We start from the raw sequence: 17,989 nt of genomic DNA, 5'->3' as shown, positions 1-17,989 counted from the left end.
TGTAGTTGTACATTCATCACCACAATCAATTTTTGAAAATTTTCATTACTTCAAAAAATAAAAAGAATAAAAATATAAGTGAAAAAGAACACCCAAAACATCTCATACCACTCCTCCCCCCTATTATTCATTTACTTTTGTCCCCATTTTTTTATTCATCTATCCATACACTGGATAAAGGGAGTGGGAGCCACAGGATTTTCATAATCACATGGTCCCACTGTGTATGCTACATAGTTATACAGTCATCTTCAAGAATCAAGGCTACTGGGTTGCAGTTCAACAGTTTCAGGTATTTCCTTCTAGCTATTCTAATACACCAAAAACCAAAAAGGGATAGCTATATAATGCATAAGAATAACTTCCAGAATGACCTTTTGACTACATTTGAAATCTCTCAGCCACTGAAACTTTATTTTGTTTCATTTCTCTTCCCCTTTTTGGTCAAGAAGTCTTTCTCAATCCTACAATGCCGGGTCCAGGCTCATCCCTGGGAGTCATATTCCACAGTGCCAGGGAGATTTACACCCCTGGGAGTCATGTCCCATGTAGAGGGGAGGGCAATGAGTGTACCTGCAGAGTGGGCTTAGAGAGAGAGAGGCCACATCTGAGCAACAAAAGAGGTTACCTGGGGGTGACTCTCAGGCACAATTGTAAATAGGCTTAACCTCTCCTTTGCAGTAACAAGCTTCATAGGGGCAAGTCCCAAGATCAAGGGCTCAGCCTACTAAACTGGTAGTCCCCAAGGCTTGCAAGAATATCAGGAATTCCCCAGGTGGGGAAGTTTAATATTACCACATTTTCCCCCAGTTCCTCAAGGGGGCTTTGCAAATACTTTTTATTCTCTGCCCAAATTACTCTGGGACGTATTGGGGCTTCACAATAACCTGTACAAACCAACTAGATTTCACCCCTAGTCAACGTTCCATGTAATTATGATGTTTGAATAAACTGACCATACTAGTTAAATTATATAGTGTGCTACAGAAAATACAGATTTTGCATCAAATAAGAGTCTCTTCCTTTGGTCTCACAAAGAAGTTGAAGTTTTAAAACACAGTCAATATTATCTTTTATCCTTTAGTCTTGATTGACCTGAGTCCCAACCAAGTCCATTTCATTCATATCTCTAATTGAAGTCTGATCTCTTTTTTAGCTTTTTAAACAGTTTCTGTATGGGGTAATGCCAACATTCATAGCTGCCAAACTCCAGCTCTGAGTCTCAGGTGTCACACAGATACTTGAAGTTACAGGGACCAACCAGGTTAGACACAAACAGCTCATCATCTCAGAATTTAGAAATAACTGTTACAACTCATTAATGAACATGACTGCTGTAAGAACTTATAGTCTAGGAACCTTTACAATAAGCCTTCCCCTGATAACCCATGCTCTCATATTCAATTCTCAGAGTTTGCACATTATAGTTAGTGTATCTAAGTGAGGTGTTATAATGTTTGTCTTTTTGATCCTGGCTTATTTCACTCAACATACTGTCCCCAAGGTCCATTCACCTAGATGCACACATCACAACTTCATTCCTTCTTTTTTTTTTTTTCTTTTTAATTTTTATTGGGCTTGTTCAGATACCATACAATCATCCAAAGATCCAAAGTGCACAATCAGTTGCCCCTGGCACCCTCACACAGCTGTGCATCCATCACCACACTTAATTTTTGTTCAATTTTTAGAAACTTTTCATTACTCCAGACAAGAAATAAAGTGAAAGATGAAAAAAGAAGAAAAAAAAAAAAAAAAAAGGAAACTTGAATCCTTCCATATCCCTAACCAACCCCCCTCAATTGTTGACTTGTAGTGTTGGTATATACATTTGTTACTGTTTATGAAAGAACATTGAAATACTACTAACTGTAGTATATAGTTTGCAATTGGTATATATTTCTTCCCTATATGCCCCTCTATTATTAACTTCTAATTGTACTGTCATACATTTGTTCTGGTTCATGGAAGAGATTTCTAATATTTGTATAGTTAATCACGGACATTGCCCACCATAGGATTCAGTTTTATACATTCCCATCTTTTGACCTCCAACTTTCCTTCTGGTGACATATATGACTCTGAGCTTCCCCTTTCCACCTCATTCACGCCCCATTCAGCACTGTTAGTTATTCTCACATCTTGCTACCAACACCTCTGTTCATTTCCAAACATTAAGTTCATCCTGGTTGAACATTCTGCTCATACTAAGCAACTGCTCCCCATTCTTAAGCCTCATCCTATATCTTGGTACCTTATATTTCATGTCTATGAGTTTATATATTATAATTAGTTCCTATCAATGAGACCCTGCAATATTTGTCCTTATGTGTCTGGCTTATTTCACTCAGTATATTACCCTCGAGGTTTTGTCATCAACCCATTTTTTTTTTAAGATGGTTTTTTTCACACACCATACATTCCATCCTAAGTAAACAATCGATGGTTCTCTGTATGGTCACATATTTATGTGCTCACCACCTTCACCACTATCTATAGAAGGGCATCTACATTTCTTCCAGAAGGCAGGAAGGAGAGTCAAAGAAGGTAGAGAGGCAAAAGAAAGAGGGAAAAAAAATGACAGCTAGGAAGCAGCAAAAGGAAAAATAACCTTAAATCAAAATAGAGTAAAGAGTCAGACAACACCACCAATGTCAAGTGTCTAACATGCCTCCCCTATCCCCTCCTCTTATCTGCTTTTACCTTGGTATATCACCTTTGTTACATTAAAGGAAGCATAATACAATGATTCTGTTAGTTACAGTCTCTAGTTTACATTGATTGCATCCCTCCCCCAATGCCTCCCCATTTTTAACACCTTGCAAGGTTGACATTTGCTTGTTTTCCCTCATAAAAGAAGATATTCGTACATTCTATTACAATTGTTGAACACTCTGGATTTCACCAAGTTACACAGTCCCATTTTTAACTTTCCTCCTTTCTTCTGGTGTCTCACATGCTCCCAACCTTCCTCTCTCAACCGTATTCATAGTTATCTTTGTTCACTGTACTTACATTGCTGTGCTACCATCTCCCAAAATTGTGTTCCAAACCTGTCTTTTCCTATCACTCTGTAGTGCTCCCTTTAGTATTTCCTGTAGGGCAGTGTCTTGTTCACAAAGTCTCTCATTGTCTGTTTGTCGGAAAATATTTTGAGCTCTCCCTCATATTTGAAGGACAGCTTTGCTGGATATAGGATTTTTGGTTGGTGGTTTTTCTCTTTCAGTATCTTAAATATATCACCCCACTTCCTTCTTGCCTCCATGGTTTCTGCTGAGAGATCCGCACATAGTCTTATTAAGCTTCCTTTGTATGTGATGGATTGCTTTTCTCTTACTGCTTTCAGGAATCTCTCTTTGTCTTTGACATTTGATAATCTAATTATTAAGTGTCTTGGCATAGGCCTATTCAGATCTATTCTTTTTGGAGTACGCTGCACTTCTTGGATCTGTAATTTTATGTCTTTCATAAGAGATGGGAAATTTTCATTGATTATTTCCTCTATTATTGCTTCTGCCCCTTTTCCCTTCTCTTCTCCTTCTGGGACACCAATGATACATACATTATTGTACTTTGTTTCATCCTTAAGTTCCCGGAGAAGTTGCTGATATTTTTTTCATTCCTTTCTCCATCTGCTCCTTTGTGTGTAGGCTTTCAGGTGTTTTGTTCTCCAGTTCCTGAGAGTTTTCTTCTGCCTCTTGAGATCTGCTGTTGTATGTTTCCATTGTGTCTTTTGTCTCTTGTGTTGTGCCTTTCATTTCCATAGATTCTACTAGTTGTTTTCTTGAACTTTCTATTTCTGCCTTATATATGCCCGGTGTTTTCTTTACAGCCTCTATCTCTTTTGCGAAATCTTCTCTAAACTTTTTGAATTGATTTAGCATTAGTTGTTAAAATTCCTGTATCTCAGCTGAAGTGTACATTTGTTCCTTTGACTGGGCCATAACTTCGTTTTTCTTAGTGTAGGTTGTAGTTTTCTGTTGTCTAGGCATCTGATCTCCTAGGCCACCCCAATTAGGTTTTCCCAGATGAGAACAGGCTCAGGTCACAGAAGGAGGAAATATTCAGTATCTGGTTTCCCTGATGGTTTTTCTTAGAGGATTGACACACCTGTGCTTTTCTGCCTGGCAGGTGGACCTGTCACGGGCTGGTGTAAGGGGGTGTAGCCCGTGGCTCTCCTCCCCCAGGCTTTGGGGTCTGGTTCCAGTAAGGCAGGCAGTAGAGCTGGGCCCCTCCCTTTCCTCTTGGGAAGCTATGCCCCCTCCAGAGTGGTCATTTGCATATCAGTAAGTTCTTTGTTTCTCTGACTCTGCAGATCAAAGTGTTTTGATTTAAAAATGGCTGAGGCTTCCTTTACTGCAAAGCACTGTGGGCTGAAAACAGCTGAGGCTTTCTCCACAGAGAGAGAAAGGGACAGAAAGCGCCCAGATTCACCTGTCAGTCAGAGATAGCACCCGATCCTCTGGGCTCCCCGTTCTGAGACAGATATGTCCCCTGACTCTCCACGGTCAGTTGTCACCAAAAGCCTCTGTCTACTTGTTGGGGATTCGCTGTCTGTATTGAGCGGTTAACATTAAAACCCCAGTTGGAGCTGGGCTGAGAGAGTGCTGCTCCCTAGCACCGCGTGGCTTCCGTGAGGGAGGGGCTCTCGGCTCTCGGCTCTTAGTGCGGGTCTGCAGTTTTACTTACAGATTTTATGCTGCAATCTCGGTCATTCCTCCCAATTCAGGTTGGTGGATGATGAGTGGACAGTCACGTTTGTCTCCCCACAGTTATTCCAGGTTATTTACTAGTTTTTTGGTCATTTATGAATTGTTCCGGGGGGGACTAACAGTCTTCCACTCCTCTCTATGCCGCCATCTTAGCTCCTCTAACTTCATTCCTTCTTGCATTTAATTGCTCTCGCTATGTTTTCTTGGGTATCACACAAGCAGCATTCACATTGAGTTCATGGAAGATACACAAAAGGCATGCTATAGCAGTCCTACAAAGAGATGAAGGGCTTTCTCTTGATACTTAGTGTATTAGTTTTCTATTGCTGTGTAACTAATTATCACAAACTCAGTGGCTTAAAACACCACCTGTTTATTATCTCATACTCTCTGTGAACCAGGAGTCCAGGCACAGCTTACTTGGGTTGCTGCTTCGGGGTCTCCCTAGACTGCATTCAAAGGGTCAGCAGGGCTGCCTACCTATCTAGAAGTTCAACTCGGAAAGGTTCTTTCTACACTCACCCAAGGTGCTGGTAGAATTCAGTTCTTTGTGGTGGTAGGACTGAGGCTTCAGCTCCTGCAGGGCTGCCTGCTCCACGGGCAGTCCCCACCATGGCTGCTTGTTTCTTCAAGGCCAGCAGGAGGGCAAGTGCACCTCTAGGGAGAAGGTCTTATACAACCTAGTGTAGTCATGGGAGTGACAGCCCAGCTCCCTTGCAGTTCTCTTGGTTAGAATCAAGCCATAGGTTCTGCCTACACTCAAGTGGAAGGGACTCTCTAAGGGCATGACACAAGAAGGCAGGGATCATTGGGGGCCACCTTAGGGTCTGTCCACCACACTCAGCAAGTAAAGCTATGAAGTTGAGGGAAATGTTAATACCTTTAATATTTTAAATTTAACTTTTAACTTAAAAATTCTATTAAGTCATTCTTAGTCCTCATTGAAATAAAAAGAGCAAGTTTTGTAATTATTTTTATTATGTTTAAAGTACAGATATATATTATAAGCAGATATATTGTATATTTGAGTTATTAAAATTTCAGGGGGGATGATTATGAAAAAAACATTTAAAAAGATTCATTAAAAAAAAAAAAGTTTGAGAAACACCTAAAGTAAGGGAGACCAGGGAGAGAGGAGGCCAAAATTTAGGGAAGATAGGGTTCATGGAGAGAGAATATCCCCTTCACTTGTTTTGGGGGGATCTGACAAATAGCCACCTCTACTGAGTTGGAAATTAGGATCCATTCTCTAAAAGTGGGCAAACACTAACCTTGCAGACAAGCTCTAGTGGGTATGGAGAAGGGGCACTGGGGACCTGACCAAGCCAGGCAAGGGTGGGAGTGAAGCAGCCTCACAGCTTCCACAGGGCTCATGAATTACCCTACGGTGGGGTGGACACCTGGGAAGACAGCTGGAGTTGAAACATCACTCGGGCAGCTCAACTTTTCCGATAGAACCCTCATTCTCCCTGTATTTATAGAAGTTAATTCAGAAGGAGGGTAAGAGAGGTTGTCTCAGAGAACAAAAGAGGTTTCAGCTCAGACCTGGTATGCCAGTTTGAATGTATTGTGTCCCCAAAAACACCATTATCTTTGATGCAATCTTGTGTGGGCAGATGTATTAGTGTTGATTAGATTGTAATTCTTTGAGTGTTTCCATGGAGATGCGACCTGCCCAACTGTATGTGATAACTCTAATTGGGTGATTTCCATGGAGGCGTTGCCCCGCCCATCCAGCATGGGCCTTGATGAGTTTACCGGAGCACTATATAAGCTCAGACAGGAGCGAGCTTGCTACAGCCAAGAGGGACACTTTGAAGAATGCACAGGAGCTGAGAGAGAAGCTGCAACTTACAGAGACATGTTGGAGACAACCTTTGAAAGCAGACTTTTGCTCTGGACAAGCTAAGAGAGGACAAACTCCCCAAGAGCAACTAAGAGTGACATTTTTGAGGAGCTGAAGCCTAGGGAGGAATGCTCTGGGAGAAAGTCACCTGGAAACCACAACTCCGGAGCAGACGCCAGCCATGTGCCTTCCCAGCTAACAGAGGTTTTCTGGATGCCATTGGCCATCCTCCAGTGAAGGTACCCGATTGTTGATGTGTTATCTTGGACACTTTACGGCTTTAAGACTGTAACTGTGTAACCGAATAAACCCCCTTTTATAAAAGCCAATCCATCTCTGGTGTTTTGCATCCCGGCAGCATTAGCAAACTAGAACACCTGGGGAAACTGAGTTACAGTGGGTGGAATTCAGCATCCTCTGGGCAGGGGGTAGGTGTTCAACAAGCAAAAGCTTGGGGGAGGGTGGTAACTAGACTGCGCTTTTGATCTGAAGATTTCCCAGAAGCCATGGCCATGGTAGGAGAATACACCCAGGGTGGGGAATGGGGGATGCCAGTCAGATACCTGCTTCCAGGCCCCAATCACACCCCAATCCATAATGGAGGGATAGGAGAACTAGGCTGAGGTTCAGTTTGCCTGGGGCTCCCAGGGCAGAATGACCTGCCCTTTGTTCAGGAGATAAAGGATACCATAGGCAAACTGCACTGAGGATCTGCAAATGGAAGTTGGGGTTCGCAGGGACCACACGATTCATTTCCTCAGTGGGAGGGAAGAGATGCCTCAGATGACATCTCAGCTGCACGGCGTACTTTCTTTCTTTAAGTCTTACTTAGGGTAAAAAACTATATTTGAATGAATATGCCATTAAAGTAAGGAATACTTTCCCCAAAATTAATAGAAAAGTTTAACTAAAAGTTCTTTCATTTATTTATAATATACTAATGAAGGTCTATAAATGAGAAAAGGAACCTATTAACGTTTGGGCTATTAGCCTTCTCACATTTCAAGCAAACACATCCCTCCCCAGCCTCAAACTTAAGGCGGAAAAATTCTAAAATGAAAAGTAGGTTTTGAATTTTAGCAACATATGAAATTATGCCTAAAAATATATTATCATGTGAAGTAATATTTCTCTAACTCTATACTTAAAGGTAGAATTTTCTATTTGTGCTAATTTAGAGATATTCCTTCTCTATTATATACATAAGCACATATGTGTCTATATACTTAATATATTTAAACTTATTTGACACTTTTCAGTTTGTCCTTTTTTTCTATAATTAGCACAAAATAAGAAAATGTGGAAAATTAAGAAGGTGAATTCATGTTAAAGAACACATTTCAATTTCATGATCTTTTAAAATAATTTACATCATACAAACTTGATATTTTGTGGAAAGCAAAAGAAAGAACTAATACTCCTAAATCCAAGGATTTTCTCCCTTTTTACTGAAAGGTTGTAGAAAACCTTAAAGTTACAAGGTCCAGAGGGAGGCTGAGATTAGAGCTGGGGAAAATATTTGAAATTATAATTTACTTGTTACTGTTGTTATATCTTCAGGGTAATTTACAAAAAAGAATAAAGGCTTCTAGGAGCCAGAGGAAGTGAAAACAGTACTACTACCAACGTTGTATAATTTAATACTGCAAGTTAGGCACATAGTTGTGGCTTTGATTCAATAATAAAGATGACTTTTTTTCTCCTCTCTGGTTGATCTTTAAGGATCTAATCAAGAATTTCTGAAGTGATATTTTATACATGTCTCCATTTTAAGCAAGTTGTGACAATTGCAAGTCAAGTACTAATTATAGCAAATCATTTAAAATCATGTCACCTCTTTTGAGTATGTTGTTGATAAAACATTCCTATTTCCTTTAAAGCTGACTTTCCTTTGACGTAAATTTAAATCAATGGGAAAGAAAATAGGTAATCACTAAGGGGTTAGTTAGCTTTGACACCAAGTTGGGAGGATAAAATTTAGATTTTATCTAAATGGGGATTTTCCATTCACAAAACCATGGAAACATTTGCATTTTTGAAGTGGGATACTTCTATAAATTATTTGTAAACACTTAATGGGAGTATCTAAGTTTACCCAAGTGTGGTGGTTGAAGCTGTATATACCCCAGAAAAACATGTTCTTAAATCAAATGTATCCCATGGGTATGAATTATTGTAAGCAGGAATTTTGATGAGGCTACTTCAGTTAAGATGTGGCCCAGCCCCATCCGGATGGGTCTTAATCCTAATACTGGAGTCTTTCATAAGCGGAGTGAAATTCAGACAGAAGGAGAAAGCCAGAGGGAGCAGTGGAAGCTGAACATCAACAGAACCTGGAAGAGAGAGACCAGGAGACGCCACCATGTGCCTTGCCATGTGACAGAGGAGCCAAAGATCACTGGCAGCTGGTCTTTGGGAAGAAAGCATCATCTTGATGACACCTTGATTTGGACTTTTTTTTTTAGCTTCAAAACCATGAGCAAGTAAATTCCCATTGCTTAACTTGAGCAGCCTGGGAAATTAAAATACCAAGTAGCATCCCGACAGCCAGCTGCATGGCTGCCCACTCGGACCGCATGAGAGCTTCTCGTCTGTTCACCTACTAACGATGGCCTATGTTCCCTTTGTCAATTATGTTTTAATAGAAATAAAGTCTATGACCACTGACTATGCATTTTTGTTACCATCGCATAGGAAATTATTGCTGGTATATAATATATAGTATAAAAGATAAACAAAGGTTTTGTTCTAGTTTGCTAATGCTGCTGGAATGCAGAACACTAGAGACGGATTGGCTTTTATAAAAGGGGTTTATTTGGTTACACAGTCACAGTCTTAAGGCTGTGAAGTGTCCAAGATAACACATCAGCAATCGGGTACCTTCACTGGAGGATGGCCAATGGTGTCCGGAAAACTTCTGTTAGCTGGGAAGGCACGTGGCCGGCATCTGTTCCAAAGTTCTGGTTTCAAAATGGCTTTCTCCCAGGACGTTCCTCTCTAGGCTGCAGTTCCTCAAAAATGTCACTCTCAGTTGCTTTGGGGGCATTTGTCCTCTCTTAGCTTCTCTGGAGCAAAAGTCTGCTTTCAACAGCCGTCTTCAAGCTGTCTGTCATCTGCAGCTAGTCTCTCAGCTTCTGTACATTCTTCAAAGTGTCCCTCTTGGTTGTAGCTCCTCTTCAGAATGTCACTCTTAGCTGCACTGAGTTCCTTCTGTTTGTCAGCTCATTTATATGGCTCCAATAATTTAATTCAGACCCACCCTGAATGGGCAGGCCAACACTTCCATGGAAATTACCCAATCAGAGTCATCACCCACAGTTGGGTGGGGCACATCTCCAGGGAAACACTCAAAGAATTACAATCTAATCAAAACACTGATAGGTCTGCCCACACAAGATTACATCAAAGATAATGGCATTTAGGGGGACATAATACATTCAAACTGGCAGAGGTTTGATCAAGATTGTCATTCTTCTGTTCCTCCTTTGATTTAGTAGTGACCTTCAAGAATTGTTTGAAAGTTACATATAAACCCAGACACTCTTCAGCTCATTCTCAGGCTCAGATTGGTTAGTCATTAATGTTGACAAAGATGTCCTTTCTGATGCTTCATCTTTCTTTAAGTTGAATAATTAGTTCTTGTTCCTTGCAACCATATTTGCTCATCAATTTCAATGGCTCTCCTCATCCCTGTTGCCATTTCAGTTACCTGCTCCTCAGGTAACTCATGCTGCTTCCTCTCCTGTCCCTGTTGAGGTGCCTCAAGTGTTGCTCCAAAGGGCATCAAGGAAGAATCCTTTGGACGTGTTCACTATTTACATACCGTCTCAATCTTGTAATACTGCTCATAGTTATACCTAAATCATTTTTGGTAGCCATTGCAATGTAATGCTCATTATAAGGTCCAGAGCAAATTGATGTTTTCCCACAGATGTACAAAACTTTCTATTTTCTTGTTACAAATCTCTGATTTGTCTATTTTCTTGCTGGATGCCCATAACTATTGTAGACCATGTTCAGTGTCTTGCAACTTCATTAAATTCGTGAATATTCTCCTGCTAACTGCTTCAACATTTCTGCTCAGTTTGTGAGAACTGTGGTTTGCCCAGTAAGAGATTCAGCTGCATTGTTGAATTTCTCAGTCTTTTAACAAGAGCAGTGGCATCAACTAATGTCTTCTCAATTGTGCAACTCATCTCTTAGGGAATATCTGGGTTCCTGGTCCATTCACTCTTCCAGCTTCAAAGAGGACTGCCTCATATACTTCTGTGTGTGTGTGTGTGTGTGTGTGTGTGTGTGTGTGTGTGTGTGTGTGTTATTGTTTTAAGCCACTAAGATTTGGGATTTATTTGTTACTGCAACATAACTGAGATAACGTGCATGATTAATACAAGTAAGAGTAAGAAGTTACTCAGACCCTGGTAGACATTTGGGCACTGATAGACATATTGGTTTTTCTACTTGCAGCCTGAAGAATGACCTTCTGCAGGAAAAAAAATAAACAGAGGGACAAAAGTGCTGGAGAGAACTTGGAGAGAGACATGTATGCATTCACTGTCGTTGGTGGGGAAGTAGAATGATGTAGCCTATCTGGAGGACAGTGTGGTGGTTCCCCAAGAGGCTAGGTATGTGGATGTCATAAGGTCCTTCAACCTCATTATGGGGTATATCCTTAGAAGATCTGAGAGCAGGGACACGTATAGACATTTGCACACTGGTGTTTATGGCATCAATATTCCTGATTTGCAATGGACGGAGGTGGCCTAAGGGTACACTGACTGATGAACAGAATGGTGAACTGTGGTGTATACATACAATGGAATACTGAGCAGCTACAAGAAGGAATGAAGCTATGAGAAAGGCAACTGGGTGAATGGATCTTGATTGAATACTTTTGTACTAGGAGAATGGACCTTGTACTTTTGTACTAGGTGTATGGATCTTGAGTGAAGTACTTTTGAGTGAAGTATGCCAGAAACTAGAGGGCAAACATTATAATGCCTCACTAATATGGGCTAACTATAATGTGTAAATTCTGAGAACTGAATCTTAGAGCACAGCTTATCAGGGGAATGCTTATTATAATGGTCCCTAGATTGTAAGCTCTTACAGCAGTCACATCTATTCCTCAGTTATAATGATTGTCTGTAAATTCTGAGATGCTGAGCTCCTTGTGTATAACCTGGTCGGTCTCTGGAACTTTGGGTATCTGTGTGACACCTGAGACTCGGAGCTAGAGCTTGGCAGCTATGAATGTCAGTATTACCCATATGGTAACTGTTGAAAGAGCTGAAAAAGAATTCAGACTTCAATTAGAGATATGAATGAAGTGGATCTGGTTAGGGCTAAGGCAAATCAGGCCAAAGGGTGAAGGACGATATTGGCTGGGTTTTAAAACTACAACTTTTGTGCAAGACCAAGAGAGGAGATGTTTATTTGTTGCAGGATCTATATTTTCTGTAGCACACTAGATAATTTAACTTGTACAATCAGTTTGTCTGAACACCATAGGTGCATGGAGCTTTGAATGGGAAGTGGGATTTGGTGAGTTGTACAGCTGGGGTGAAATCCCGACACAACCCAGAGTGATATGGGCAGAGACTAAAAGTGTATTTGCCACCCCCACCCTCCACCCCCCTGAGAAACTGGGGAGAAATGTGGAAATGTTGGACTTCCCTACCTGGGTTATTGCGGATTTTCTCTCAAACATTGAGGACTGCCAATTTGGTGGGCCGAGCCCTCTATCTGGGGGCTTTCCCTTGTGAGGCTTGTTGCTGCGAAGAAGAGGCTAAGCCTACTTATAACTGTGCCTAAAAATCTCCCCCAGAGAGCCTCTTTGTTCTCAGATGTGCCCCCCTGCCCCAAGCCCACTTGGCAGGTGAACTAACTACTCTCTGTGAATCCCCCTGTTGCCAGGGGGATGAGGAGATGAGCCTCGACCCAGCACTGGGGGATTGAGAAAATCTTCTTGTACAAAAGGGGGAAGAAAGATGGAACAAAATAAGGTTCCGGTAATTGAGAATTTTCAAATGGAATTGAGAGCTCACTCTGAAGGGTATTCTTATGCGCTATATAGATAGCACTTTTTGGTTTTTAGTGTGTTGGGATGGCTAGAGGGGAATACCTAAAGCTGTCAAACTGCAACCAGTGACGTTGATTCTTGAAGACAATTGTGTAACTATGTAGCTTGCACAGTGTGACTATGTGATTGTGAAAACCTTGTGGCTCGTGCTCCCTTATCCGGTGTATGGACAGATAAGTAGAAAAATGGGGACAAAAATTAGATAAAGAATAGGGTAGGATGGAGGGGATGGAAAGATTTGGGTGTTTTCTTGTTTTTGCTTTTATTTTCATTTTGGAGTAAGGAAAAGTTTCAATAATTGATCCTGGTGATGAATGCACAACTATATGATGGTGCTGTGAATAATTGATTGTACACTGTGGGTGACTGTAGGGTATGTGAATATATCTCAATAAAACTGTATTTTAAAAAGTAAATGAACAATGGGGGGAGGGAAATGGATGTTTTGGATATTCTTTTTGATTTTAATTTTAATTTTATTTTTTTGAGTAATGAAAATGTTCAAAGATTGATTGTGGTGATGGATACACAACTATATGACGATACTGTGAACAACTGATTGTACACTTTGGATGATTTTATGTTATGTGAATACATCTCAATAAAATTGCATTAAAAAAATAAAAGATTGACCAGCTGCAAATGGGATAAGACACTGGACTCCCAGTTTCTGCTCTGCCCAGACATAGCATTCATCCATCATCAGTTCATAAAATACACTGAGATTTGCTCACAAGCAATAAGCAGATTTCACTTGCCAATCTACCTTTTCAGTGTTGCATCCTTCATTTTCCATTAAAAATACTGTTAGCGAAGAACCCGTCATGGTAAGCTATGACCTCAGGAGACACAGATTACAAAAGGGCACAGCTTTCTAATCTTCCACAGGATTTTTCACTTTCATGTCCTGTTTTGAGAGTAAGCTCTAGAGCAGAGGGATCTGGAGTTGAGTGCCTGGTTTTCTTTTCTTTATTCCAGGTGAAATGACTCAACTCTATTTTAATCACTTACTTTTCAGTGGAATTGTGCATTAATATATTTGATTTATAAAGACTGCAAAGACTATAAATTCCTCTTTTTGGTGTCTATACTAAACTAACATTCTTTTTTTTTACTTTTCTTTTGATAAAGAGTAGAGTCCAATGCAGTTGTAAGAAATAATACAGAGAGATTCTGTGAAACTTTTGCTTGGTTTCCCTCAATAACACCTTATAAAGCTATAGCATGTTATCACAATCAGGGTACAATCCGCTGATCGTTATCACGTTTCACCAGTTTTTCTTGTACTCATTTGTGTTTGCGTTGTATGTGTGTGTGCATTTAGTTCTATGCACTTTCATCCCACGTGTAAGTTCATACATCCACCACTACAGTTAACATTAGAATAGTTCTATTACCACAAGGATCCCACATATTGTCATTTTATAACAACATCTGTTGTCATTTTAAACCACATCTATTGTTTATAACCACATCTACGCGCCCCCTCCTCTGTCCATAACCCCTGGTAACCATTAATCTGTTCTCCATTTCTATAATTTTGTCATTTCAAGGATGTTATATAGATGGAATCTTAAGTTTATATAACTTTTGCAATTGAAGTTTTTTTCACTCAGCATAATTATTTGGCGATCCATTCAAGTTGTTGCATGTATGAACAGTTTGTTCTTTTTTATTGCTGAGTAGTATTCCATGGTTTGGATATACCAAAGTTTAACCACTCAACTGTTGAAAGGCATCTGGGTTGTTTCCAGTTCAGGGCTATTATGAATAAAGCTGCTGTGAACATTCTGGTACAGGTTTTATGTGAACACGATTTTCCATTTCTCTGGAATAAGTATCCACGAGTGCAGTTGCTGTGCTGTAGGTAGTTGTATAGATAGTTTTCTAGGAAACTGCCAAACTGTTTTCCAGAGTGGCCATACTGTTTTACATTCCCACCAGAAATGCATGCATGTGATAGAAAAGATTATGTTCTTTAAATCCATTCCTATGGGTATAGACCTATTGTGGGTGAGACTATTTGATTAGGTTATTTCAGTGAGGGGTGCCCCAGGGTGGGTCTTAATCCTCTAACTGGAGTCCTTTAAAAGGGGATAAAACAGAGAGAAAAGTCCTGGAGAAGCTAAGAGAGGACACACAGAAGCTCAGAGAGGAAGCCACTGAAGCCAGAAGCTGAGAGCAATCAGGAGAGAAGGGCCAGCGGACCAGCCATGTGCCTTCCCTATGACAGGGGTGTCCCAGATGCCGGAAGCCTGTTTTCAGAGTCCAGGTATCATACTGTTGATGTCTTGAGTTGGACATTTTCACAGCCTAAGAACTGTAAGTTGTAAGCTAATAAATCCCCATTGTAAAAGCCGACCCATTTCTGGTATATTGCATTTAGCTTTACCAAACCAAAACATGTGAGCAATCCAGTTTCTCCAGGCCCTCGTCAGCATTTGGTATTATCACTTTTTTATTTTCGCTGTTCTAATAGGTATGTAGTGATATATCCATATGGTTTTCATTTGCATTTTGCTAATGGCTAGTGATGTCGGTCATCTTTTCATGCGCTTATTTGCCATCTGTGTACCATATTTGATGAAATGTCTGTTCGTAAGTTTTGATCATTTCCTAATTGAATTGTTTGTTGTTTTACTGTTAAGTTTTGAGAGTTTTTTTTAATAGTCTAGATACAAACTCTTTGTTGGAAATGTGGTTTGCAAATATTTTCTCTCAGTCTTTAGCTTGTCTTTTCATCCTCTTCACATGATCTCTCTGAGCAAAAGTTTTAAATTTTGATGATTATTCAACTTATCACTTTTTCATTTGGTGGATCTTGCCTTTGGTGTGAATCCTCAGGACTCTTTGCCTAGCCCTAGACCCCAAAGATGTTCCCCCACTGTTTTCTAAAATTTTATGATTTTACATTTTTAAATCTGTGATTCAATTTGAGTTAGTTTTTATATAAGATGTAAGGTTTAGGTCAGGATTTATATTTTTTGTCTATGGATGAGTTGTTCCAGCCCCATTTGTTGAAAAATCTATCCTTCTTCCATTGAATTGCTTTTCATTTTTTGTCAAAAATCACTTGGGCATATTTGTGTGGGTTTATTTCTGGGTTCTCTGTTCTGTACCATTGATCTATGTGTCTATGCCTCTGCCAAGGCCACACTCTTGACTGTAGCTATATAGTAGGATTTCATATAGGATGGAGTGATTCCTCCCACTTTATTCTTCATTGTGAAGATCGTTTTGGCTATTCTAGGGCCTGTAATTTTCTGTATAAATTAGGAATGAGATTGTCTATGTCTGAAAAAAGTCTTGTGGGCATTTTGGTAGGAATTGCATTAAACTTATAGATCAATTTGGAGACATCTTTAGTATATTGGGACATGGTATATCTCTGCATTTATTTAAGTCTTTGTGTTCTTTCATCAGCATTTTGTAATTTTCAGGATACAAATCCTGTATACATTTTATTAGGTTTATATCTATTGCTAATGCTGCCATTATGCAAAATACCAGTAATGGATTGGCTTTTATAAAGGGGTTTTATTTGGTTACAAATTTACAGTTCTACAGCCATAAAAGTGTCCAAACCAAGGCATAAACATGAGTATACCTTCATTGGAGAAACGCCATTGGGTCCGGAAAACTTCTGTTCGCTCAGAAGGCACGTGGCTGGTGTCTGCTTGCTCCCAGGTTGCATTTCAAAATGGCATTCTCCAAAATGTCTCTAAGCTTAGTTTCTTGGGGCAAACCCTGGGCTGGTATCTCCAATGTGTCAGCAAAAGTCTGCTTTCAACACCCTTCTCCAAAATGTCTCTCTAAGCTGCAGCACCAAGCTCCTTCTGTCTGAGTTCTTACAGGGCTCGGGTGAGTTAATTAAGACCCATGCTGAATGGGCGGGGCCCCACCTCCATGGAAATAATCTAATCAAAGTATTACCCACAGATGAGTGGGTCACATCTCCATGGAAACAATCTAATCCAAAGATTCCAACCTAATCAACACTAATATGTCTGCCCCCACAATATTTCATTAAAGATCATGGTGTTTTGGCAAACATAATACATCCAAACCAGCACACCTGTGTATTTCATTTTCTTTGGAACAGTTATAAATGGTATTTTGTTTTTAATTTTGGTTTTCATATATGCTTTTTTTCATATATATAAAGAAAAGCAATTGATTTTTGCGTGTTGTATTCTGTCCTCACTTTGCTATCATCTTGCTGAATTCACTTATTATTCGCCCTAGGAGTTATTTGACTAGATTGCTTAGGATTTTCTATGTAGACAGTTATACCATCTGCAAATAGGGACAGTTTTATTCCTTCCTTTCCAATCTGTATGACTCATATCTTTTCTTGTCTTACTGCAATAGCCAGAACTTCTAGTACTATGTTGACTAAGAGTGGTGAGAGCAGATGTCCTTGCCTTGTTTCCCATCTTTGTGAGATAGCATTCAGTCTTTCACCATTAAGTATAATGCAGGCTGTGAGGTTTTTGTAGATGTTCTTTATCAAGTTGAGGACATCCTCCTCTGTTCCTAGTTTGCTCAGAATTTTTATCATGAATGGGTGTTGTATTTTGCCAAATGTTTTTTCTTCATCATTTGATAAAATTACATGATTTTTCTTCTTTAACCTCTTGATATGGTGGATTACAAAGCTTGATTTCAAAATGTTGAAACAGCCTTGCAAGCATGGAATAAATCCCATTTGGTCAGGATATAGAATCATTGCTGTATTCAAATTGCTAATATGTTTTGAGGAGTTTTGCATCTAAGTTCACAAGAGATATTGGTCTGTAGTTTTCTATTTTTGTACAATTTTTGCTATCAAGGTAATACTGGCCTCATAAAATGAGTTGGGAAGTGTTACGTCCTCTTCTATTTTCTGGAAGAAATTGTGTAAAATTGGTGTTAATTCTTTGTTAAATGTCTGGCAAAATCCTCCAGTGAGCCTGAGTGTCTCATATCCTTTACTCTCTCAGAACTTCCAAACCTTCGTCCCCCTTCCTCACTCAGAAAATGGTCTTGCTTCCTAGTTCTTCTGGTGTGAACCCCTCAAGCTGTTGCAGCGGCAGTAGGACTCAAATCCTGGCTGAGTTGGACCCATGGTCTTGGGGAAGAGGCTCCAAAGGCTGTTGAGGATTTTCAGTGGGTAAAGGCAGACTCGGTGGGCTCCTGATGGGGAGCCCGAGAGAACTCTAATGACCACCGATGGCAAATGTTCTGTGAGCATGTGAACCTCAGCAAAATTTTAACAGTGATTACACTGAATGGAGGCATTGCGGATTATTTTCTTGCCTATAATTTTATTTTTTTTTCACCTTTTATCCCCCTACATTGAATATGTAG

The 17,989-nt window shown here is 40.0% G+C and overlaps 1 pseudogene; it reads right to left on the bottom strand.

Annotated features, from left to right (window-relative positions):
* Window positions 1–10,167: 10,167 nt before the first annotated feature.
* Window positions 10,168–10,754, bottom strand: LOC119515267 (annotated as a pseudogene).
* Window positions 10,755–17,989: the final 7,235 nt, after the last annotated feature.

This window comes from Choloepus didactylus, chromosome 19 (genome assembly GCF_015220235.1).
Source record: "Choloepus didactylus isolate mChoDid1 chromosome 19, mChoDid1.pri, whole genome shotgun sequence".
Classification (NCBI taxonomy): Eukaryota; Metazoa; Chordata; class Mammalia; order Pilosa; family Megalonychidae; genus Choloepus; species Choloepus didactylus.
The sequence above is the reverse complement of the archived record's forward strand: the minus strand, read 5'-3'. Positions and strand labels throughout refer to the sequence as shown.